Source organism: Dunckerocampus dactyliophorus, chromosome 18 (genome assembly GCF_027744805.1).
Source record: "Dunckerocampus dactyliophorus isolate RoL2022-P2 chromosome 18, RoL_Ddac_1.1, whole genome shotgun sequence".
Lineage (NCBI taxonomy): Eukaryota > Metazoa > Chordata > Actinopteri > Syngnathiformes > Syngnathidae > Dunckerocampus > Dunckerocampus dactyliophorus.
Window position 1 is genome coordinate 7466348 of NC_072836.1, and position 24547 is coordinate 7490894.

A 24547-nucleotide genomic window follows, 5' to 3' on the forward strand; every position below is an offset into this window, starting at 1 on the left:
GCTGAAAGGGAAACCTATGAACCAGTCCTGATGCTGTACTCTTTGACTTCCAAGGCCTATGAGAGCGGTGGTGGTCAAAGGGCTGTTACTCCAAGCAGGAGTCATGCAATTTAGTGGTGTTATTGGAACTTGTTGAAGCCGACAGTGCAAATCATACGAAGGAGAAAGTAGAAACTCAAAAGAGTAATCAAGGTTTTACTGTTTGTACAAGAGACCCCGCGGCTCTTTTCCAGTGAGTGAGAAATTGACATAAACACTGATTTAAGGTCACACTTCGGGTTAATGTGCAGCAATGCAAAATGAAAACATACTTTTCACTGGTTCCAACGTTAGGTATAAAATGGTCAAATTGTTGACAAAAACTAGACGGGCAATGTTTGAAGTAACAAAGTGAACTGTAAAACATATAATCAGTTTAAGAAAAAACAACAAAACTTAACAGTTGGTAGGTGAATGGAAAAGGCATAAAGCCAAATTATTTTGGCAGCGTCAAGTGTAAAAAGAAGTAAACCATTGTAAAATGTAAGAACAACACAACAATCCACCTTAACTTCGACTGTCCCATTGGAAGTAATGGAAATAGAAAGATCATAAAACATTTAATAAATATAACAATTCATCAAAAACTTAAGTCTTATCTTGTTGAAGGTGTTTTGTGTTGTTCACAGATACATTGACCATATCCAAATGTTACTGTTCTTCATCATCATATGAGCATAAAAACAAGTTAACCTTAACAAGTAGGGTAATAAGTGATGGCGTCTATGGTGACGCTGGAGCTTTACTGCTATGAATGTAAGTTTGCGTCCTAAACATAATTTTCTGTGTTTATTATTTATCTCTTCGCACCCGTTGTTGCAAAAATGCCAGAGAAAAAGTCCAAAGAAATATCACACGGAACTAAAACCCTTTAATCTCATTGGTATATTTGAAAATGTGGATCAAATCTTATTGGGAACAAGCCATTTTCCACTTCCATCAAAAAGAGTCTTTCTCTAAAAAGACTAATGAACTGCATTTGCCTGCTTTTTTAGCACTGATGCATTTTATTTCCCCTATCATCATCCACTTCTGCTCATTTAATTGCTGTTTATATTGTTTTCCAGGCGGATGCTACTCCTTAGATAATGAAGCTCAAGGCTCGGATGATGATATGTGACTCACGAATGTTGAAGCACAGAGCAGGGCCAGCCCCAGCTGGCAGGCACCGGCATGAGCTACCACTCATCATCTTGTGAAAGGCTCACCAGCTGACGTTACGGCGAGCAAGATATAAGTCATAATAGAGGGTGGTGCTCTTGAGTAAGACTGGATTTCATTAGAAATTATTGAGCCATCAGATGTTGCCAGGTTGCTGGGCAATTATAATAATCATGTCGTATTGAATTTCTGCAGCAGTTCCCCATCTTTATTTGTATGAAAAGACTAAGTGCAAACCCATCTGTGGTATATGCTAACTTTCCTCTAATTGAAGAGGCTATTACAGGCTGGCGGTGGGTGCAATGGCATTTACAAGTTGATTGGCTGTGGCCGATGAGGTCATCGTGTGCACGTAGCCATGGCAGCAGCTGAATCAATAAAACGAAACTCCCCTCACGTCACAAGGCCACCGTTTACCTTGCTAAAGCTACAGCACAGCAGGCTCTCGAAAGCAGACCGCCGCAGAGGTCGAACAAGGCAGAATTCAACCACAGCATATCAAATACAATGCCTGACATCACACCAGAGGTACCTCACAAGACCTCGGTTGCTCTGGTGTTTGGCTTTTTCTTTGGCTATTTTCCGAAAAGAAGGAGCACGGTGTTAAGAAAGCAAGAATGCACACAGGAAGTATGGAAGTAGGAAGTATACATACGTATCATCACTTATCAAAGTTAAGGTAGATTAAGTTCTTCTGTTTTACAGTTATGAACTTTTGTTTTTTCTCTATGACATTTAAGACGACTTAAAAAAGCGATATGAAATCACCTTAGACCTTTGTTTTACGAATAACAGTAATTACCTTATTTTTACACTTAGATAAGAATGTTAAAATATGACTTCAAACATTCCCTGTACGCAACAGTTTTGACCTGGCAACTGACAATTTCTGTTTTGTAGAAATATTCAACTATATTCCATGTTCTGTTTTTTTGCAGTTGGAAAAATAGTGGTCCAAAATAGGACCAAATTGAAGGTCCAGTCAAAAACTATGTTAATTTTTTTTAATTTGGTCACAGAGACTGCCTTTTGTTTGGAGGTGTGGACTGCACCAGTCATGCTGTAGCATCTCAATGGCAATATGTGCCAAATGTCCAGAACTTTTGTGTCCATTTTAAAGTACACTACAGGTCATAGGTTTTAGAATACCCCAATTTTTCCAGTTATTTATTGAAATTCAAGTTGTTCAAGCTGTTCAAGTTGCTTAAATGGTACAAAGGTAAGTGGTGAAGTGCCAAAGGTTAAAAAAAGGTATGGTTACCCAAAACTGAAAAATAATGTGTATTTCAGAATTATACAAAAAGGTCTGTTTCAGAGACCACAAAATGGGTCAGCAATTTATTTCTGCAGAAATGGAGGTTGATCAAACTTGGTGCAACGAATTCCTGCAGGTGTTCCAAATTCTGGAGTACTTACCTCTTCTGTCTGCATGAAAAAGTGTTCAGAGCACACTGTGGTACTATACCCTTGTAAACATCAGTTGACCAGCATTGTACTGGAGAAAGTAAGAAAGCAAGAAAAAGGGGAATTAACAATGGAAGAGAGACAGACCATTTTAACACTTAAAAATGTTGTTTTTTCTTCCAGAAAAAGAAGGCAATTTTCACCAGTATGTGCATATGAACATGACACACTGCAGTCTGTTTTCTTTCCTTATTTTTCTGTCTCCCGCCTTCATTCCTGCATGTGAGGACAGAAGTGAAGCTACTCATGTCCGCAGTAAGGCCTTATCACTGGTGCCCCTCTCATAAACAGGTCAGAGGTTACGGGAAAAGGAAAAGATTTATTGAACCACAGGAAGGTCGAAACCTCTTTAAAAGCTCATTTAGGAGAGAAATTATCCCGCGTGGCATGCAAGCTCGCTGGCCAGCGTACAGCTATTGCGTCATGACACATTACAGTATATTATATACACACATGCACACAATATTCAGCTCTGTGTGTGCTGGGATTGCGTATAATTATTTCAGGTTCAGTCAAACACAGGTGAAGCAGGATGGGAGTGAGTCGGAGTAAGGGTTTAGGAGGTGTTCCAGCTGCAGCCAATAATATGAAAAAAAATCCAGCGAGGGAATTGAGATGGTGATGGGAAGAATGCAAGCAGGGCGCGGATCAAAGCAACGCTTCTCGGGCGGCATGTTGAGCTTGACCACATGGGCGCGACGGTTAACCACACACTGGTTTTTAAGCTATTAACTCAAGCTGGACTTTTCACGGCAAGCATCACTCAATAACACTGACTCATTTTCTATGATTAACAGAACATGCCTTTTATTCCATTCTGCTCCTTTGCACCTTTGTTATTCATTTTTGAATGTAGTTTTTTAAAATCATGTTTATATTCTATATATTTTTATATTTATATAATACATTTTCAATATTTCTTTAACATATATATATATATTTTTTAAAATGCTCTATTGTGTCAATGCTTGAGGAAGAGAAAGTGAGGTATTGAAACAATATGGCAATCAAAATTAAACAAAAAGCCAATTAAACAGTATCAATGTTCCAAGAATAAGGTTTGAGTGTAGGTGTGTGTCCGTAAAGACAGTTGTGGAATTTTGGAAAAGATTTATTTTCTATACGGGCTTAACTTCTGGTCACCTCTGTATGAATTTCCCCACTTCCTATCCATCTATCTAAAGAGCTGCTTTCTGTAAAGTTGTTTGGGTCTATTCTAGTGTTTGTGTGTTTTGTTGTGCTCTAGGCCATATCAGACAAGTGTGACTTTTAGACCCCCGTTATCCTCCTGTCATCTCCCCTCACATTCTTTGTCTTTTTCCAATGCTACATTTTACCACGTCAACCACAAAGCTTATGTTTGTGAGTGTGTTGTGGTTTGTGTGTGTGACGATTCCTAAACCGTTGGAAAGTGGGGGTGGAACAAAAAAATCCCCAACTCGAATTAAAGTAATGGACTGACCCTGATCCTTCTTATCTGATGACCCCCACATCCAACATTGACCCCGGCAGCCAAGTGCCAGCGTTCCTTTGCTCCAGGAGTGAACCATGCACCTTTGACGCACGTGTTTGCACAAACAGCCTTTTGTTAAACGGCCTTTAAACAAATAGCGAGCGGTGTGCCGGGAGCATAAAAACACACAAGGATCATCTCACACAAAGTACTACGAGCAGGCGGCATGTTGGCCTCTCCAGGCAAGATTCCATTGGGCGCACGCTTGACCTGTTTACCCAAAAGCTTATTTTACCCTCCATTGACCAACTTCACTTCCTCTGCCTTATGCAGCTCACCTCCTTTCAATTTCCCTTTTCCATCATTCCCTCTCACTCAACTCCTCGACTCATGAAACAAAATGAACAATCTGTGTTTTTTTGCTTTTTTGTGCTAATTTTCTTGACGAGCACGAAGCATGTCGTTCACACTGAGGTCAAAGCCTGAGAGCAGATGTTGCTGAGTGCTCACAGATGTTTAGTAAACAATGAGATGCGTCTCTGGAAAAATCTCGTAGGATCTCAACTGTGTCACACAGCACTGCTCTGATAACGCATTGACGTCAACTGAGAGTGCTGAGAGACAATCATTCACACCCGCTAATGTGTGTCGAAGTATTCTGTTATTATGCTGAAAGACAGGCATTTATACTTATGCTGTTGTACACCTGTACTCTTGGTGTGTGAATGCTGAGAGACAGATGTTTCCACTAGCACTATTGGACGTTAAATAGCTTATTTATTATTAGCTTTTATTGTGTGAATGCTAAGAAACAAGTGGCAGTAATCATGCTATCTTGTGTCAAAAGATTTGTTGGTATCACTGTGAGAATGACAAGAGACAAGCATTTATTTCACTCGGGCCACTGGCATCAAATTATTTTCTTACATACAAATATATATAACACTGTATATAAATGCTGAGAAACCAACACTAATAGTGATGCTATCCCAAGAGCCGAGCATTTATTTTTGTGTTAAAACATGTTTCCTTGTGAATGTTGTAAGACAAGCACTGTATTTTGCATCAAAAGATTTATTTTCTTATACACAAATATGTATAGTACGTGCATGGGGAGAGACGAGCACTCGTTGTGACGCTATTTTGCTTCACAACTTTTTCTTATATTGTGTGAAAAAAGCATTCTCCATAATGCTTTTGTGCATTGAAACATTTCTTCTTCTTTTTTGTCTTATTGTGTGAAGTTTAATTGAAGTTATTGGTTTTTCAGCAAAGTCAAGGACAGAAAGACTACACACGGCAATGATGTCATGGCATTGCCAGAGATGGCACTGCGTGGTATCTGGGCATTTGAATGTGAATTTATTATTTGGGAAACTATGGCATCTTTCACAATTTCCTCACAAATGTCCATTTCTAGTTGAGTTGGAACGTTTTACATGCACAGGCAAAGCGATGACTCACCTTTTGAACTTCCCTTCTCCTTGGTGATTTAGCGTCACAGACGTCAGGGTCGGCTTTCTTGGCGCTGATGGGAGCCATATGGTGATGCCTGTGAAGATTAAATGCCACGGCGCTCACATGTGCGTGATTGTGTCACAACACTAAAACCTTTGTAGTGTTTCTGTGAAAAAAGTACAGAAAAAAAACAATTGACAACCAACTAATGACTGTTTGACCACACGGCAGACGGGAGCTCTTCCTATGGCTTCTCCCACTATGAACACAAGGCGTCATTATGGCAATGATAATGGTTTAGACTTGTGATGGAAGTGTGGATTTTAATGTGTTTTGCTAAGACTACTTCTGCAAGGCCCTGTAAACACTGCCTAATCTGCAGGAAGCCGCAAAAGTCATGACTGTCCCCCAACCCCATCCCCACTTCAAACCATGTGGCCAGGCCTCTTTACTATCCACTAAGACCCCTTTGCCTCAGTGGAGCGGCACAATACAATAAACACATCCGACATCCAATACTCAAGCCCGGGGGGGGGGGGGGGGGGGGGGGGGGGGGGGGGTTGGGATATATATAATATTGTAAAATAGGAGATTTAGAGGTCCTATTTTGCCTTACAAAAGATCATTTCAGGTTGGTTGTTTACATGACAGTAACATTTTGTAGCCTATAAAAGCAAATGATAGAAAAGTATCCTCAGGGTGAAACGATACAAATGTGGTTTTTATCTTAACGCTAAAAATGGAGCACATTTGTACAAGTGTACTGTATGGAAATACGGGAATATGTTACACCCAAAACAACAATGGCGGAACACATCGCTGTCGTGGCACTTTTGCTCATAATTTATCCAGTTGCTAGTGGCTACTAGATCCGCGCATGAATGGCCAAAGACTGGCTTGGCATGCGTATTACAATTTTCATTGTGCCTTTTCATTCTCTTATTGAGACAAATTTCCAGTTTGATAGTCATAAATATAATTAAATTAACATCGTGAGAAAATGACGTATAACATTTATTCATACCAATATATGAAATTTGTCACATTACATTAAACAACTAATAAATGTCGTATAGCTCACGTTCATGGCTTTTTGCTAAGTTATATGTGACTTAAACGACCTAAAAACAAGCTTTGACTTCTTCCTGTGCGCAGTAAACAGTTCAATCCTTTTGTGCTACAGGAAAAAAAAAAAGATGGTGAACAGATAAGCAGTAAGACAACACTGCAAAGTCTCTGAGCGGGGGGGTTGCATGGGTGCACGGATTCCTTCCAAAAACCTGTGAACAGCAGAGACGTGGCACAAGACAGCGCTTTAAGCCCGCTGTTTGGCCTGCAGACAGAGATAAGCCCTCCTGACTCCAGCCAAATAACTTTACAGTGTCAGAAAACAGAATCTCAAATGGCCACGAGTGCTGTCGTCGCTTATTAACTGAATGCATGGCGCCCCACATGACGCATGCTCATTGCGTTCTCCACGCAGCTCATCAACAGCTCTTGTCAAAGGGGCAAAAAGATGCCTTTGTCCCGTACATGGTCGTTTCCCCGTCAACACGAGTCATTTCCCTGCATAAATATTTACAATGGTTTTTATTCCTGTGAAAGTTATAAACACAAATTTACAGTATATAAATATGCATAAATATTTCCAATGGTTTTTATTCCTGTGAAAGTTCTCGTTATACATTTTAGTTAGACCTAAAAGTATTCTTTGGCGTAACTGACACAGTAGTACAAAAGAGCTTGTGTCGAAAATGTTCATTTTCATCACTAAATAGCTTCACCAGACGGTAGAAGGGTAGTCTGTCGCGGCGAGCCTGGTTGTTGAAGTGGCGGTGCCAGTGCCCACCACATCGTTGTTGGTGCAGATGATGATGATACTCTTCGATTTATATAAATTTGTGTCTTGTAGTCTGACGGGGAAACGTCTTGCCATATTTGTGGGCGAATGCTTGACGGGGAATCATCTTGATGGGGAAACGTCTTGGCAGGGAAACGACCATAATCTGTTTGTCCCACTTAATTGTTCACATGGTCAAAGCGTCAACAGTCTCACGCATGCAAATTCTGCTCATCTTTGTTGTGATGCACCACTACTTATCATCTGGATCAGTTGTGAGCGACCTGCACGGTCTCCCTGCAACCCACATACTAACATGTTGTTATCCTCATTATGTTGTGTCTAAGGGCATTATTGTGACTCATAATGGCGAGCCTGGCCCCACCTCTGTCTTGTGCTCGCTCACATGAGCAGCTGTAAGTGAATTTTACGGCTTGCCGACGTAATGATTTAAATGTAGGCCATTGCAGCTTTTTTTCTTTCTGTGGGGAAGTGGATGGACTTTCCACAAAAGTGAGAAATCATGTGCCGGTGATAAAAGAACTTGTGCTGTGATGCTATCACGTGACAGACGGCGCTTGGCTTCGAAGGCCTTGCAGACTTCCTGCATCTACATTCTACAGTGTTGTCATGTGCCAAAGTATTCCTTGAATGTCCTGTGTGAAGGGATTAGTTACACTGGAGCACTACAAAACTAATTGAATATCCTTACCCCTCCCTTCTCGGTCATGTTGAAGAACCTGCTGCGGCCTTCAGGTTGTAGTCATAGACTTCTGACACTCTTGAAACATGTTGTGTTTTCTCCGAGTACTCTGGTTTCCTCCCTCACTCCAAAAACATGGATGTTAGGTTAATTGGTGACTCTAAATTGTCCATAGGTATGAATGCGAGTGTGAATGTTTGTCTATATGTGCCCTGGATTGACTGGCGACCAGTCCAGGGTGTGCCCCGCCTCTTGCCCGAAGTCAGCTGGGATAGGCTCCAACCCGACCCTGGTGAGGATAAGCGGCATAGAAGATGGATGGAAACACATTGTTGCAATGAGGCAAGCTTTAAAGTAGCAGTAAGGAAAACGTGGGTCATGGTTCAGTTTAAGCTAACGGAACTAATGTGCGGTGTGAGGTGGTATTTTGAAGTTAACGTGGTCGGGTTAATTCAGCATGCACAAAACAAGAGCGCAACAGTAACACAGTAATCTTGTTGAGGCTGTTTCTTCTTTTGGAGTAAGTGTCACCAAAAAAAACCACAGAAAGCCCAAAGAAAAGCTAAACATGAGCTCTCTTGAGGTCAACTCTCATCTTACATAACACCGTCTTCATCGATTTGAACTGCAGTATTTTTTGTCCCACTTCGGAGGCTTATTTTTCACAAAAAGGTTGATTGAATTCAAATTTCTACAACTTTTCACTGTAGTTGCTTTAATGTGTTAATTTGTGTGAGAGTGGATCTTCAGAAGTGAACATGATCCAGGATCTTATCCAACCTTTGATTTCTTCAGACTTTGAATTTGTAAACTATCATAATTCTTATTCATTTCTGAATTAATACATTCCTGTAGTTCAACTCTTAAATGTTTAAATACTCTAGAGGTTAGTGGCGGGTTGTGTATTTGGTACCTGGGCCTTCAGTGGGCCGGCAAGAATTTTTTTTCCACACACCGTTAGAGCCAGGATAAAAAAAATTATAATAAAAATGATGGTAAACATGCACAACGGCAGGGTTTTGAACCACGGTTGCCCGTATAGAGCAACAGCCATTGCTGCACCAGTTCACAATCAATATTCATCTAATAACATGACAAAAATATGAAACCTTTTAAGTAAAATACATCTACTTACCAGAGATTTCTCATCAGTCTGCCAATGTGGGCGTAACGTATCGATTGATCGTCTGATCAAAAAAACAATCAGGACAGGGTGTCTGCCTCTTTGCTCTGATCAACCAATCAGAAATGGGGGGCTGCAAGCTGGCTTTAAGGCAAATCAGAAGTAGAATAAGAAGTCTGATTGGCTAGAAATTGGCTTAAAAACAACCCCATTGCTACTGTGTGATAACGACCTTGTCAGGATGTCCGAGAATTTGATTCTGAAGGCCCTGGGCAGATTGATATGGCTATACATAGAAGCTGAAATCTGATTGGACAAAAACAAAATGTAACGTACATATACACTACTGAAACACTGCAGCCAAGAAACATGCCACAAAATGATGATAATAAACTGTTTGGAGTAAATAAATATAATTTAATGGAAAACACTATATAAAAAATACTAAAATACTACTTCTGGTAGTGGTTAGGCCAGCAGAGAACGCTTTGCTGGCCCTGACTACACACCACTACTACAGGTAATGTTTTAGGCAGTTAATTGTTGTCTATGAGCAAAAAGACAGCATAATAGTATTAATAGCTAAACTTAAAACAAACACACATTAAGCTAAATTGAACTTGTTTTTCATACTACTGTCTACTCTGTGGCAGTATATGTTCCATTTCATACCTTGGGAAGTGTGAGATATTAGCGAACACATTGTCCCATCACATCTTGTGTTTGTGCTTGTTCAACTTTCAAACTTGCTCTCCTCGAGGACTGCCCAGGCAAAATAAAAATAAAACAATCTTCCTGTCTTGTGACACTTGTGAAACAATAGCATGGATGAGGTGCACGTCCACCATCGCATGTACTAATCTCTTCTCAGGGGTTGTGGTGGTGGATTGGTTGCTAAAAAGGAGCCTGCTAATAACAGCTGCCAGATGTGCACAGTCCCTTGAGCCTGTGCACATTCTCACAGACAATGGAATGCTTGTGAGGAGCCCCAACAGGAAGTGAGGTCAGGGCTCGTGACCCCTCCCTTAAACTATAAGTGCCGAGACCGTGGCAGATACAGTGGACAAACTCCTGAACTGTCCCGTCGTAAAAGGCGCTCCGTGAACGTCTGTGACTTGCAGCTTGCCGAACGTGAAAGTGTATGAAAAATGACTTTAGTGCTAAAAAAAAAAAAAAAAAAAGTATTTCTGCAGTGTTTTCCACATACCAGCTGCTGCGGGGGCGGCGGGGGGGGGATTCGTGCTGAGTTGCACAATCTCCCCCGACTTAACCATGGGTAGACACGACATGAGTCAAAGCTGCTGAAACGTCTCAGCGCAGACGAGCAGTGCAAGTTGTCTGAGAAACTCGGCTTTGTTTCCACTGGTGGGCTCTCACTCATCACCACAGGTGGATTCTATGAGCTGTTTGCCCCTGTGTAAGTGCTCTGATGTCACTCAGCCAGGTATGAGCCAGACGCCTGTCTATGTGCACTTGAGGGCTGAGAGCAAGTGCAGTGTGCACAGTAAGGGGACTCAGGTCTGTCAATAAAGCTAGAATATACACAAATATACCCCACAGGGCTAAATATTGGACTCCAATATAACATTAATGTACAAAAGCAGATCATCTTCACCAGATAAATGAAAAAATAAATACTGTATGCATGCTAATGTTAGCTTACCCTGTTGCTGTGGCTTAGCTCTGGACTATCCAGTGTTGGACACCATATTCTCCTCTTTGCTGCTGCAGAGCTCCGTTTTCTTACTGCCCTAAATCCTCTTGGATAAAATTGGTCTCCTTAGTTCGGATTTTTTGACTTGAAGTTGTATGAGTTGTAGCATACCTTGTATCAGCATTGTAGTTCAATAGCAGCGACTTGCCCCCCACTTTGTCTCCTAAGTCCAGTTCTGGTCAGAGTTCTGTGATGAAGAACGCAGTTCCGCTTAGTTGCTGCGGCCAATTACGTAAAGAGTTTGGCTTCTCAAAACAATATGTGTTCAAAACGCTCGGCGTTATATTTGTCTCCCGCCGTACCCCTGCGCACTGTCGCCTGTGCGTTCATGTGTATGTGACGAAGACACTCGCATCTTCTTCCGCTGTGAAACACATACGTAAACAAGATGGCCGTCGCGGAAGTAGATAGGAATAGGGCGGGAAACAACTCTAATGCCGAGCGTTTTGTGACGTTTCGTTTTTTTTGCCTTAGCTCTGGATGGCATTTGTATACTCTCCACGTTGCCCTCAATCTCCTCTTGGATAAAATTTGTCTCCTTAAAAGTAACAAAAATAAGCACGCATGCCTACCCTGATGGTGGCCTATCTCTGCAAACAGCGGCGATTCACTCCACAGCACTCCATTTTCTTGCTGCCCTCAATCTCTTCTTGGATAAAAAAATATTATGATTGCTGCAAAGATCTTTTCATATTTTCATCCACTTTCCCGTCCTGTAGTTTATGTTTGTCCTTACAGTCAAATTATCCACCATGGAACATTTAAATCTCACATGAGAGGCCTTAGAGAGGCAACACGAATCCGCTTCCTCGGGCACCTCACAGACAGAAGTCTCCTGTAGGGCTATTAGCATGATAAAATCTATACTACCATCGCGTCATAGCCACTCGGGATGACTTGGGCTTTCAGACTAATGACTATAAAGACCTTATTAGCTCCACTGGGGTTCTGAACACAAGGAGGAGCAGCACCTGCCTCAGTCAACGATGGTGACAGACTGTGCACTGGAGGCCCAATGCGAATATACATCACATGGGTAATGTTGATCATGTGATGAGTCTGGTCAGTAAGCAGGGTGCGTTGACATAATAGTAAAAGCACAAAGAACCCTGGTGCTTCTTTCAGCTGCTCACAGAGGAAGCAGGATTAGTTGGGAAAGAAAGTGAGGACTCTGCTACATGCTGGGATCTGCATCAGGGGGAAAGGAAGTGAGGAGGAGGTGGAACATCTGGACTTGATTTGGGCTGCGCTACGACGTGGGGAGAGAGTCCCAAAAATAGGCTGTAAAACTTATTACCTCCGCCAAGGACGTTATGTTATCTTTGTTTGTTAGGTAGATACATGATAAAGTAATGAAGAAGAACAATAACAGAATTCAGCCCAGTTAATTAGTTATTTAGTGTACAGATTATGCATACAATACAAAATAATCATTTCTTCTAGCTGCCTTAATAGCTAGTAGGCTATTTAGTTGGCCGAAAACTAAAGAAGCTATTTACACTAGCACACAACAGTTTATTGAACTAGTTAGTTAGTTTGTTAGCAGTATTACATAATAACGACAGAACCCACTTCTACTAGCCAGCTAGTTACAGTATTTAGTTAATGTAGCTAGTGAATTAGCAGAATTGTGTAAAACTTGCAGAACCAGTTCCCACTAACTAGCAACAGTTAGTTATATATCTAGTTAGTTGGTTGTTAGTTAGCTACATAACAGGATTACGCAAGAAATAAAGAACCACTTACTACTAGCTGGCAACACAGTTATTTAGTTAGCGAGTAAATTACGCAAAACTATAAAACCAAATTCCACTAGATAGCTAGTTTGTTAGTGTACAGAATTACACAAAAGCTACAGAACTAAGTTAGGTAGCTAGTTAGTTGGCAGGATTAAGTAAAAACAGAACCAATTCCCACAAGATAGCAACAAGATAGTTAGTTGGTGAGCTGACAGTCTTATGCAAAAAAACTACAGAGCTAATTTACACTAGTTAGCAAGACAGTTACTTATTTAGTGAGCAGGATTACCCCAATACCCAATAAAACAACAGATTTACACTAGCTAACTAGCAGCTATAGTGTATTGTTTATTATCAGGGTTACACAAAGCGATTCAACAGATTTTTCACTAGCTAGATCCTAGTTAGTCACTTAGTTAGCAGGATAGCATAAAACCCACAAAATAGATTTGTACTAGCTAGTACTAGTTGCTCATCTATCAGATTAATTAGCTAGTGAGCAGGAATACACAACAAAACTACAGCTCAGATTTACCCTATAGCTACTTATGAGGTTTATGCAAAAACATTCAACTGATTTTTTTTACTAGCTGGTTACTAGTTAAGTCAGATAATTAGAGTGATTGCATAAAACCCCCAAAATAGATTTCTATGAGATAGTGAGCAGGAAAACACAAAAACTACAACCCAGATTTACACTAGTTAGTTATCAGGTTTACACAAAACTATTCATCCGTTTTGCACTTGCTAGCTGGCTAGTACTTAGTTAGTTAGCAGGATTATAAAAAATACATTTCCATTGGCTATTAATGGAGCTATCTAGCTAGCTAGTTAGTTTTGGTTGATTTTACTACTGTGATTTTACTATTGTCGTTCGTTTTCTGTAGTTTTGTTTACATCGAGAGGAAGGTCATTTTAAATAGTTAGTTTACCAATGAAGGGGTTGGAACTCTAATTAGCCATGTTTGGTTCTATTATTATTTTATGCATCAACATACCGTACAGTGGAGATGACTTTTGGCGTGTAGTGTGTGTGCGCGTGCCGATTACGTCATGCGCGCTTCCCAGCTACAGGAGCGTGCGTGCGTGCGTGCGTGCGCGCGCGTGTGTGTTGTGTTTGTGTGTGTGTTCAGCCAGCCAGCCAGCCAGTCAGTCAGTCAGAAGCAGCAGGACTAGCAGACGTGCTGCTGGATCCGAGAAAGTGAGACCACTGCGGGACTCTTTTTGACCTCCACCGCCCTTCTTTCTCACAGACTTTTGCCGGAGTGCAACCACCTTTTGTCCGGCTTTACAGTGCTGCTCTTACCGCTATGGATCATCTACCAACAAGGACCAGACAAGACACGCCGTCTGGTCCTCCACCTAAAAACTTCTGATAGTCAACTCCTGGACCGTTGCAGGAAAGATTTGGAGCATTTTTTGTTGTTTTGTTTTTTGGCGGTTGGCTGCTGGCTGGTGAGCACATGTGAGCACTAAAGTGATCTTTTATCTCTCATGGGGTAAGTTTTATGATGTTGTGCATATGTGCTAACGAAGAGACTGTAAAAGTTGACTTAATCTGTCTTCAAGTGAAAGTAATGTAAAGCTTAACTTTGCAACTTCGTGTGTGTTTAATGGCTAACACGTTGACGTTAAACATTAGTGGCGATCATGCATCATATGCTGTCTTGTGCACTGTGGTGGTGAGAGGGCTGGGGTGGGGGGGGGAGGTACTTCATTTAAGCCGTTGTGCAGCCTGCTGGGGCCCCCCTCTGCTATGACCCCTCAGATGTTGTTGGGGCTTGTTCAGCCGTCACTCTAAAGAAGGCATTGTATTGAAGGGATGTATTAATAAGACAAAAGCCTCCATTATCACCATCACTACCACTACCCCCCCCCCCCCCCCCCCCACTACGATGTATTGGCTAAATCTCTTGGGTCAGAGATGTCCTCCAGAGAGAAAGGCAGCTTGAACAATGACAGTCAGAACACAATCCTGTGGTTGAAAGTGCACACAAAAGCCTCATCAAGCACTTTCTTAAAAACTGCGCTTACTGTAGCAGTGAAGGTGTCAGCAGTGCAGCACCAAATCTCTGGGGGATAAGATGGAGGAAGTCATGTTTATTGCCTAGATAAAAGCCTCAATCCGTCATCTACTCTTCTGTAGTTGGTCTTGTTGGCTGCCGAGGCGAGAAAAAAAAGGGGAAGCAAAAGCAACTTTATTATCCGACTCTCAAAGTGCATGAACGCATCCAGGCGTCTCCAGTAAGACAACACACTGGTGATAAAATCACGGGACAGGTGTTGAGGTGGAAACGCGCTTGTCGGCGTCTTATCAAGCGTGGAGAGCTCTGTCAGCAGGTTCATTGATGGCGGTTTTCACGTGAGACTTCCTCAGTTTGTTTTAGGTGTTTTGGATCTTGGGAAATCCCAGCACGGTGGGGAGAGACCCGCAGTCGACGCACTAACCGGTCGGTCGTCCGTCTCTGCATTTTGGTGATTGCATGGCTCGTTGAACCAGAACAAACACTTGGCTTCCTGGCCAGAGCATGTTTTGGCTTCTTTCGCACATGGGGTAACTTCTTTGTCCTCTTCTCTGCATCTTATCGAACAGACAATCAGAAATAGGGGTACAATCTCTCCCGCTGGTTAGAACCTACACCTTCGTTCCTCATCATGCTAAGGGCAGAGGTATGTTCCCAAACTGTAAAGTGAAGGATACAAACACAGTAACTTTGAGAACACAGTGACAAGACACTGTAGCCATCAGAGTACAGTCCTGCCTCGTTTAACCCTGAGATGTTGTTAGTATTAGGCTTCATTTATTTAGTAAGCCCGAGGCCAAGAACTGTGTAAACGGTTGAATCAAGGCAACTGAACTCTTCTTGTTGGTAGGGCATGTTCCCATGCCTTAAAAAGTAAAGCAGCATTGGTTGTTCCCCAAGCGAAGACGGCGAACCCTTAAAAATAAAGGCTCCCTATAAGCTACTCTAAATTGTGCGTGTTGTTCAGGGCCAAAGCAGCACAGCTGCGTTCCCAAACTTTGAAAGACAAGCAACTTCATGCGAACACCCTTAGCTGTTGTACCCTTAAAAATTGCTGGACTGTACCATAAGAGCTTGTACGTGGACTCTGAATTATGTACGTATCTTGTCTGAGGTGAAAAGGTCACAGCTTTGTTCCCTAGTTTTAAAAGACAAGGATTCTAAAGCAGTATCTTTAAGGGAACATCTTAAAGTGAAAAGCTATTGCACCATTAAATATATCATCTTTTTACGGTACCCTGTGAGGCTATTGTAATGGTTTAATTTACTTTGAACATGCATACAAAACACACTGGAGTACATCACATAGCACAATTCACAGTTCCACATGTCCAAAAAGAAGCAGGAAGAAGCAAATCTTATTTAATCCTACCCCTCATCCATTTCACATCAGTTTGCAATACATTTGTTCACCTCCCGTATTCCGAATGTACTCTTTGCAAATTGTAAACATAAAAAAGTGATAAGGCAATATAACAATGTGGTGCAAGACTACAGTATGTAGTTGTTGGATTCCATTATGTACAGTCCTTGTCCGGGGCCAACAGGGCACATCTGTGTTCCCAAGCTTTCAAAGACAAGGTAGTTGTTGGACTTTAAATGTTACATTTTATCCAGGCACATCTACGTTCTCAAGGATACTAAAGCAGATTATTAAGGGAACACCTTAAAGAGACAAGCTGTTGTTCCTTTAAAGATAGCCTTTTCTACTGTACCCCATATTGCTTGTTGCTGGACTCCAAAAAAGTATTTCTCATGCATCCTTAAAGATATTTGCCCCAAAGTACCCTGCAGGGCTAGTTGTTGGATATTTTGTACCTTGTCCCCTGGACTAAAAGGTCTGGGTGGTCCCTAAGTTACAAAAGCCAAGTATCAAGAGTACAGAAGCAGTCATTTTGAGCTTACTATCCCATTGACAAACCATTCTACAGTACAATTATGTGATATAAAGGAAGAACTGGTCAGGATCTTAGCGTTTGCGGACCTGGTAATCAGACCTGATTTGGTGGATTAGCATGAGAATTGGCGTCACATAGATCTGTCTAACACATGTTTAAGTGCATGTGCAGATAAGGAAATGACAATTGAGCAGTGGGAACTGGATTTGCGAGGGACTTTCTTTTTCCCTACTGGTCACTGGGGGGTTCAAAGGCGTGGATGGGGAGCGGGTGGGTGGTGTTGGTCGCAAGCCCCCCGCCCCCGGGCGCCGAGTAGGACACTCAGGTTTCAGCCTAAGCCTGGGAGCGGTCCGTTAACAGGACGCAGTGAGACGGCTTTTTCCTTTGGGAGGGTGACTCCTCTTTTGTTGGAGACACACACCACTTTATTCAGCTCGATTGGAGGGTGAACAACTGCAGAGTCAGATCAGAGGAGTCCACTGCCACAGGCCTCTACCTGGTTAAGGGAAACCACCACTCAATACAGAAAAGAAGAAGAGTGACACCAAGATCACAAGAGACAATGCAGCTGTTTATAGAGGGGTTTTTTTCCTGGTAGTATTCTGCAGGCTATCATATGTGTTCTGACACTTCTGGTCGGTTTGCCCCCTCAGCCTGAAAACCTTGGGTGTGGCAGTTGGAGCAAAGTTAAAAAAAAAAAAAAAGACTTCTGTTCGCACAAGTCACAACACACCGCTAGCATGTTGCTTTCTGATTCACAGCCAAGAGCAGGGAGTGTCGCCCATGGGAGAAATAAACATCGGCTCTTTTTTTTTTTATTATTGGTAGATGTAGACAGATCTCCCCCACCTCCTCCTTCCTGCCATCATCTAAACAGCTCTTCTGGAAGGTGTCTTAGTCAATGAAAAATCCATTAGCCTAAAAGTCTCCTGTTACATTCCTTTTCCACTTGAGGGACTTGCACAAACTATAAGACCGCCCCCCTCCAAACAGCCCTTCTCCATCACAAACTTCAACACACCGTGACCAGGCACCGACTCTTGGAGCAGCATGCCAGGATATCCTGACGCTGGCTAAAGTAGGAGATGCAGCTCCTGTCACATTTCATTCCAAAAGTCAGCCCCTGAAAGACACTGGGTCTGCCATTTTATGTCCCGTCCGCAGGAGTATTTTTAAAAAACTTTTCAGGCCTTTCATCCACTCCGTTTCGGGTCACTGAAAACCAGTGTGAAGGCTTTCCAAAACTGTGTTGTCAGCGTTTGTGTGTAGACGGGGAAAACCAACATTTTGTTTGGCTGTTCTCCCGTCATATGACGTGACCGCTGTCTCCATACGTGAGCAGATTTTATATTTTTCTTTTACGATATTCAAGAATAGCAAATGATTCTCCTTTGCCTCGATTGTTTTAACCGCGCCTTTTCCCAGTATGACTTTCTTCAGGCTGCTAATTGGCCAAAATCTCAAGTTAAGTCCAGCCAATTATGCTGGACAGAGGTTATTTCAAGGCACACTATACTGTACAGTATATTGAAAGATTATAAATAATTGAACCCCACTCTTTGTGATGGAGGCAAGGACACACTCCCTCAAGGGAGGAGACCTCAGACAGAGTCCAGGTGTAACATGTATGGCGTTATAGTGTCACCTGTTGCTTCTGCATGCCGGTGAACACATTACACTTTTTACGCTGAGGTCCCAATAGGGCCCTTCTCATGAAAGTGGACTAAAACTGTAACATCTTTATTTTTTCTTTTTCAAGGCATCAAATCTTTAGACGGAATTGTAGATATCAATGTCTTGCCTATATGACAATCTCACTTTTCATAAAACAAATCAATAGAAAGCCGCCAAAATAATCAGCAAAGTCAAAACTCACAGCTTCGCACATTTAATTAAGATATGGAATTTTATTAATGTAGTGGTTGAATATATACTAGGAATATAATACCCCTTTTTGTTATAAGAACCCCTGACTTTTTTCAAGGGGAAAAACAAAGTACAATAATCCCTCCTTTATCGCGGTTAATTGAATATTTTTGTAGTTGGAGCATAGCTACCGTGTTCTACCGTCTAAATATGGGTTTTAACATTATTAAAGCCCTCTGGACAAGAAATAACACCCCCATAGTCACCATTACACTCCACCATTACCAAATATAGTAGATATAATCAGAGAAAATTAGCCATTTAATACATAAATAAAGCTTGTGCTCATGTGTGTTGCAATAAATGTGTTCCGGACGTGTGGACAGGAAGTGACGTCGGGAGTTGATGTTGATGTAATATTTACTCGTGTTATTATTATGATTATCATGATTAAGATTGTTGTGTTGTTATTATTGTGTCTGTTCTGAGATAATACAAACCGGCTATAATAGCCTGTTGTTCCAGCAATCAAGTCTGCCGTTTGTATGTTGCACCCACTGACACCAAGTCACCAGTGTAGAACACTGTATATCGCAATTTCAATGCGTCTTCTGAATGACTTGTATTTTAATTAATTTACCCATTTTATGCTTGAAAATGCATAATTACGGCAAAAAATCCGTAAAATGTGCAAAAGATTTTGTACTAATAGGTCGTATTCAACCACAAAACAGTATGATTTATTCATGTATTTTTAAAAGACCATGATAGAGTGAAGTGGAGAAATTTGAACCGTGATGTAGCGAGGCATGACTGTATGCATTTTTTTTCATAAAAGGAGAGGGATGGGGTCATCATACTTAATACTAGTTTTCTCTGTATTTTGAAGGTAGAGGCTAATTATATTTTATTCTTGGGGAAAAGCATTATGTGTCATATTACAAATATGGGGTTGCAATGGCAGTCAATACGACCAAATTGGTCTCAAGGGTAAAGTGTGCAGCCAGATATGCACATCTCCGATCCTATACACCTTGTAATGGGATACATTGAGAATCATCCACCCATCCATCCATTTTCTTTGGCACTTCTCCTCATTAGGTTCGCGGGGGCATGCTGGAGCCTATCCCAGCTGACTTCGGGCGACAGGCAGGGTACGCCAGCCATATACTGTAGACAAACAACCATTCACACTCACATTCATACCTATGGACAATTTAAATCAGCAGAATGGTTACATTGTGTCCTCCAAGATGCTGTTGTTGGCATTTGTTTAGCATTAGTATTTCAAGTCCAAAGACAGCTGGTCTTCTCGATTTGTTTGACAGTCGGCAGCACTTTAAACGTTAACTTTGACTGAGAATTGGACGGCGTATGCCCAGTTTTTCGACTTAAGTACAATGCCGCTCATAGACGGCAGCATTATAAATGTCAGGTTTAGGTTACTGCTGTGGTTTTTGGACGGGATTGACAGGGCTTTGCAGGCCTTCACTTTGAGGTTGCACTGAGTGATTTATGAAGTGGATGGGGGATGACTTAATCAGTGTGGTCATGTCATGGTTTTCCTGACTTCTGATGTTTCCGGGTGCACGTGATGGAGGAGTACGAGAGCAGGTATACATGAGGATGCTGTGGCTGAAAAGACCTCCTCGTCTTTGTCCTCTTTAGTCTTCCTCCCACTTGGGAGCCTTTGTTATCCAATCAGCTTTGTTTGTGCAGCTGTAGAACTCAACAGGGTGACCATCTTTTACTTGAGTTTCGAATTGTGCAGCCAGTTGGAGCTCTAAGGAGCTATGCGCACACATTACCATGGTCCCCCACAACAACCTGCTTCAGTTAGCGACTATAGGCTCTTTTGTTTAAAATGACTATTAAGGTTTTAAACATGAGGGGTTTAACCTTCAGCTAAACACAAGCTGGGGTCGTGATCGAGGCCAGACCGCTCTATTGGAACAAACTGACAGTTTGTGGATGTTGTTTGCTTTTAATGTGGCAGCAACAGCTTTAGAGAGGCCTTATCCAGGTCAAAGTTAATTCGGCTGTTCCCTGGAAAATATATGGACGGGACAGGATTTGAAAAAGGAAACATACATGGACTTATTCGTTTGGAGCGATAATAGGTTCCAATCTTCTGGGAGAGTCTTTGGGACCAGAAAATGGTCTTCCCCAAATTGTTACCGCAAAGTTGGAGGCATACATTTGTCTGAAATGTCTTTCCTAAGATGACGTAAAAGCTAACCTCTGATTTATTTAAGGTCCGCTATTATGCAAAAGAGACTTTCAAATGATGTTTTAACTGTAATATGTGTCCCTAGAGCCTGTTTATGAACACCAAACGTGAGAAAACTCTATCGTCTCCTTCACTTGTGTGCTCCACTTTTGAGAGAAGGCGGTGGCTTTTGAAGTTGTGGCTTTTCATAAAGGTAAGGATGGAAAAAAATGCGTTCCTCATTGACATCTCTGCCTCTGGCCGACCCCTTGCTGGATGAGTCTGCCCCAATTCACATAGGACAGCAATGTGCGAAAAAAAAAGAAAAAAAGGCTTCGCTACACATCTCAAAATAAATAAACCTTCCTGGGATTTTTTGCATCCACACTGTGCCGGATTAGTAAATTTTTGCATCCAGACAGGAACGGGTCACTGGCTGAAAACGATGTAATACATAAGGCACACCTACATGTGGCGCTGTAAACAGAGGCACAGAACCACATGACACCAAAACTATCGAAGAAGAAAGAACGCATGCGTATAAAATCCTTGGTCTTCTAAGGCTCGTTTAGACTTGACGACGAAATGGAATTTCTTCTGCGAGTCATTTTGTAGTATAAGCCAAAAAAATATAAGGAGACTTGTTGCTTGTTGGTCGTTTAAAAAAAAACAACAAAAAAAAAACTTTCAGGGCACCCAGAACGCCGTTTCCGTGTGAATGAATGGCGTAAACAATAAAACACTTTACCGCTTTGACCTGAAAACATTTCTGTGTGGACAGTCCCTATAGATCTGCCAACTACCCATCAGTCAGCTAAAGTCATTTTATTTTACTTCTGCAAATATGCTAACCTTGCATGATGTCGCTGTTAAAATGTGAGTGTAATTTTGCAACGCATTGTAGCTCACACAGCTACGCTAGTGTTGCTCACGCTTGTATCTCCTGTTCCACTCCTTAATGTTGCGTTGTTGTGTGTGATGTATGGCATCTAGTGTTATGTTGAACAAGTGAAAGTGATAAAGTGCACAATAACACTTCTTGGGGACACACACTGTGTCTGAGACAAGCGTGGACAAACACAACCCAAGCTACAGACACACAAAACTCTGTGTTCCCAGTAAGGTTTACGAAAAGCACTTTTCAAACAGTTTAAATCCCAGCATCATGGCTAGATCTTGGACAGTATATTTTCCAATACACTATTGGGGAACCTATGACACTTCTTTAAAATTGTTGAAAAATACTGCAATATGGAACCATATCAAGGCCATGTAGTGTGTTTTCAAAGCTCTAAATGTCCCTTTGGCAGGGTAATTGATGATTAATTTTCTTGTCATGAAATCTCTCCATGCACTCATGCACTGATAATAAATAGCTCTCCCTGAGAAAGAGTTGACATCATGAGAGATAGCCAAGACATGAAGACTTTGTTTCAACTTTGGATGCCTCTGCAATGTTCCCTCCCTAAGCAACCATGTTGTTTTTTCCCCCCTGCGTCATAACAGTATTCCCTGTTTAATGGACTTGTGTTTGCTTGGAGAGTCTGGACCTTTTGTCCTCCTGCTGGAGCGTGAGGATGGATGGATGTTCCTCCATCAGTGCAGCATCTTATCAGTGGGTGCTAGGCAGCGACAATCAGGACTGCCCCTGTGTGTCAGCCTGGCTTGATGGTATCATGTTCCATTACGTGCTGTTGTCAACACGTTTCCCTCCTCCACCCCCACGTCTTTGGATTTTATTGCGGTGGCAAATGAGAGAGCATCAGTGGAATAAGCGTGAAGGTCGCAGATGCATTCCGTGGCCTCTCACGACAAGCGAACATGAGAAGGGGTGGAGTTCAAGGTCTGGCTTCTATAGTAGAATGGAGGCAAGGTGAGGAGGGGGGACAATAGGGTCCTAAAAAGAAGATTCAAAGCCATTCATTAGCTTGAGATTCACTCAGTGTGAGGGCAAGAACAAGGAAGGTGGCGGCTGAAACCTGAATCTTGTTGTGGTTTCTGCAGGGCAGCTAGACCTGACCCCACTTCCTTATTGCCTCACACTCAGCATGCATGCTTCCTGCAGCTAAAAATGACACAAATCTAGCAGATGACCTGAGCAGATACCAAATCGGAGACATTTTTTATGATCCATGCAGCTACGCTGCATTCGTATTAGCTCTGCCCTGTCTATCTGGCTAGTTTCAATGAATTTTCTCATTTTTATTTGATTATGACCAAAATGATTGATGAATTATGGTCGTGGGTGAAGATATGACAATAACTACTTCTGAGGCGCCCCCTTTGGATAACCCTCAACCCAGCCAACCCTCCCCCAGACTGTAAGTGTGGGGGGATGAAGACAGGGTGGTGTCTGGTCCGGTCATTTGGCTCCCGAGGCTCTATGATGCCCTTGTTTATGCGGCTCTTTGTCTCCAGAGCCCCCCTCTCCCTCCCCAGGGCAAGAACATCTGCCATAAATAAAGCATGGCAAACTTCCTGAGCAGGGAGGACTACTACGTGAGGAAGGCAAGTCCACCTTCCTCACTGCACTGACTGAACTGTGTTGACACGGCGCACCCCTCAGTGGAGACTGTGCCCAAACTGTCACACTCTTTGACAAGCGAAAAGGGTAAATCCCTAATTAAATGAGCCCCTCTATGAATTGAGGGCACCCATGCCCCCCGCTCCCCTACACACACAGACACACACGCCAACACGAATATCCAGACGCTTTAATGAAGCATGTGTTTTTGCTTACACGTAACGGACGAAGATGGAATGGCGGGTTTTGGCGTTGGAGACAAATAAAAACCAAGAGGGAAGTTTTTTATCTGTCAGTGAAAGAGGAAGTGTTTTGTGCTTTGTCCTGTCATCCAGTGACTGGATGATGTAAAGATACTGACGCAACTCATACTGCTTCATATACTGTAAGAACATACTCCCTGGCCATTACATTAGGGACACCTGTAATGATGCCCAATACAAGGTGCAGGTACCTTTACAAAGATGATAATAATAGACATTTTTGGTGCTAATGTCATTATTCTGTTTCTTATTGATATTCTTCATAATATCTGTAGTACAGTCGCCCCATTTATTGCTTTAATTGGTCCCAGACCTGTCTGCAATAACTGAATTTCCACAAAGTAGGAGTCAATATTAAGTAGTTAGAGCATAAAAAACCTGTTTATGACCTTCTAAATACGTCTTTTAACATTATTAGAGCACTCTAGACATGAAGTAACACCCCTATAGTCACCTTTACTCTTGTATTAACCAATACATGAGACATAATAATAATAAATAAGCCATCTCAGACATAAATAAGATAAGATACTCATTAATACAGAATTAATAGCATACTTCCTGGTGGCTATTGTCTCATTAATGTAACGTTACTGACACCTAGAGACCAGTGTAGAACACTACTCTTGCCGCTATTTGTGGTTCAGGAGAGAGTCACGATGTACCTCAATCACTTTATTAACAAGAGAACACATGCAGTGAACATTCACACAGGAGCTGCTGTCGGCCACTCTCTATAGTGCTCACCTGCTGCTAGCACTAACAGTCAACGCTTGTATTATTTTGTATTATCTTTTACTGTATTGCACTTCATATCACGGCTTTTCAGTCCCTTATATTTGTATATTTTCATTCATGTAGCCATTTTTATGCTCGAAAATGCTTAATTTAGGCCATGAATGCATACAATTTGCTTAAATGTGCATTTTTTAAGACTAATAATAGGCCATATTCAACCACAAAAGCATTTATTAATTAATTTTTGAAAAACCATGTTAGATGAGTGCACGATGTTTGAACCGCAATGTAGTGACTGTAATATCAGTATCAGCAATATGAATATATGACT

At 41.8% G+C, this 24547-nt stretch overlaps 2 protein-coding genes and 1 long non-coding RNA gene across 3 annotated transcripts in view; 1 reads left to right on the top strand and 2 right to left on the bottom strand.

Annotated features, from left to right (window-relative positions):
* The window catches only part of LOC129171424 (hemicentin-1-like), a 46794-nt gene extending 41053 nt beyond the window's left edge, over positions 1 to 5741 (bottom strand). Inside the window, exons 1-2 of the mRNA XM_054760067.1 lie at positions 5582 to 5741; positions 2617 to 2695 (exon numbers count right to left, since the gene is read on the bottom strand). The gene's annotated coding sequence lies outside the window, so the exon portion shown is untranslated. The remainder of the gene's footprint in view (positions 1 to 2616; positions 2696 to 5581) is intronic.
* Positions 5742 to 8098: 2357 nt separating this feature from the next.
* On the bottom strand, positions 8099 to 13723 carry LOC129170644 (uncharacterized). Its single transcript, XR_008566656.1, has 6 exons — positions 13693 to 13723; positions 11067 to 11142; positions 10905 to 10999; positions 9474 to 9547; positions 9254 to 9385; positions 8099 to 8407 (listed from the first exon to the last, which is right to left on the bottom strand). It is a non-coding gene; the product is annotated as an uncharacterized LOC129170644 (long non-coding RNA).
* Positions 13724 to 13812: 89 nt separating this feature from the next.
* The window catches only part of s1pr2 (sphingosine-1-phosphate receptor 2), a 28075-nt gene continuing 17340 nt past the window's right edge, over positions 13813 to 24547 (top strand). The window contains exon 1 of the mRNA XM_054758378.1: positions 13813 to 14193. The gene's annotated coding sequence lies outside the window, so the exon portion shown is untranslated. The remainder of the gene's footprint in view (positions 14194 to 24547) is intronic.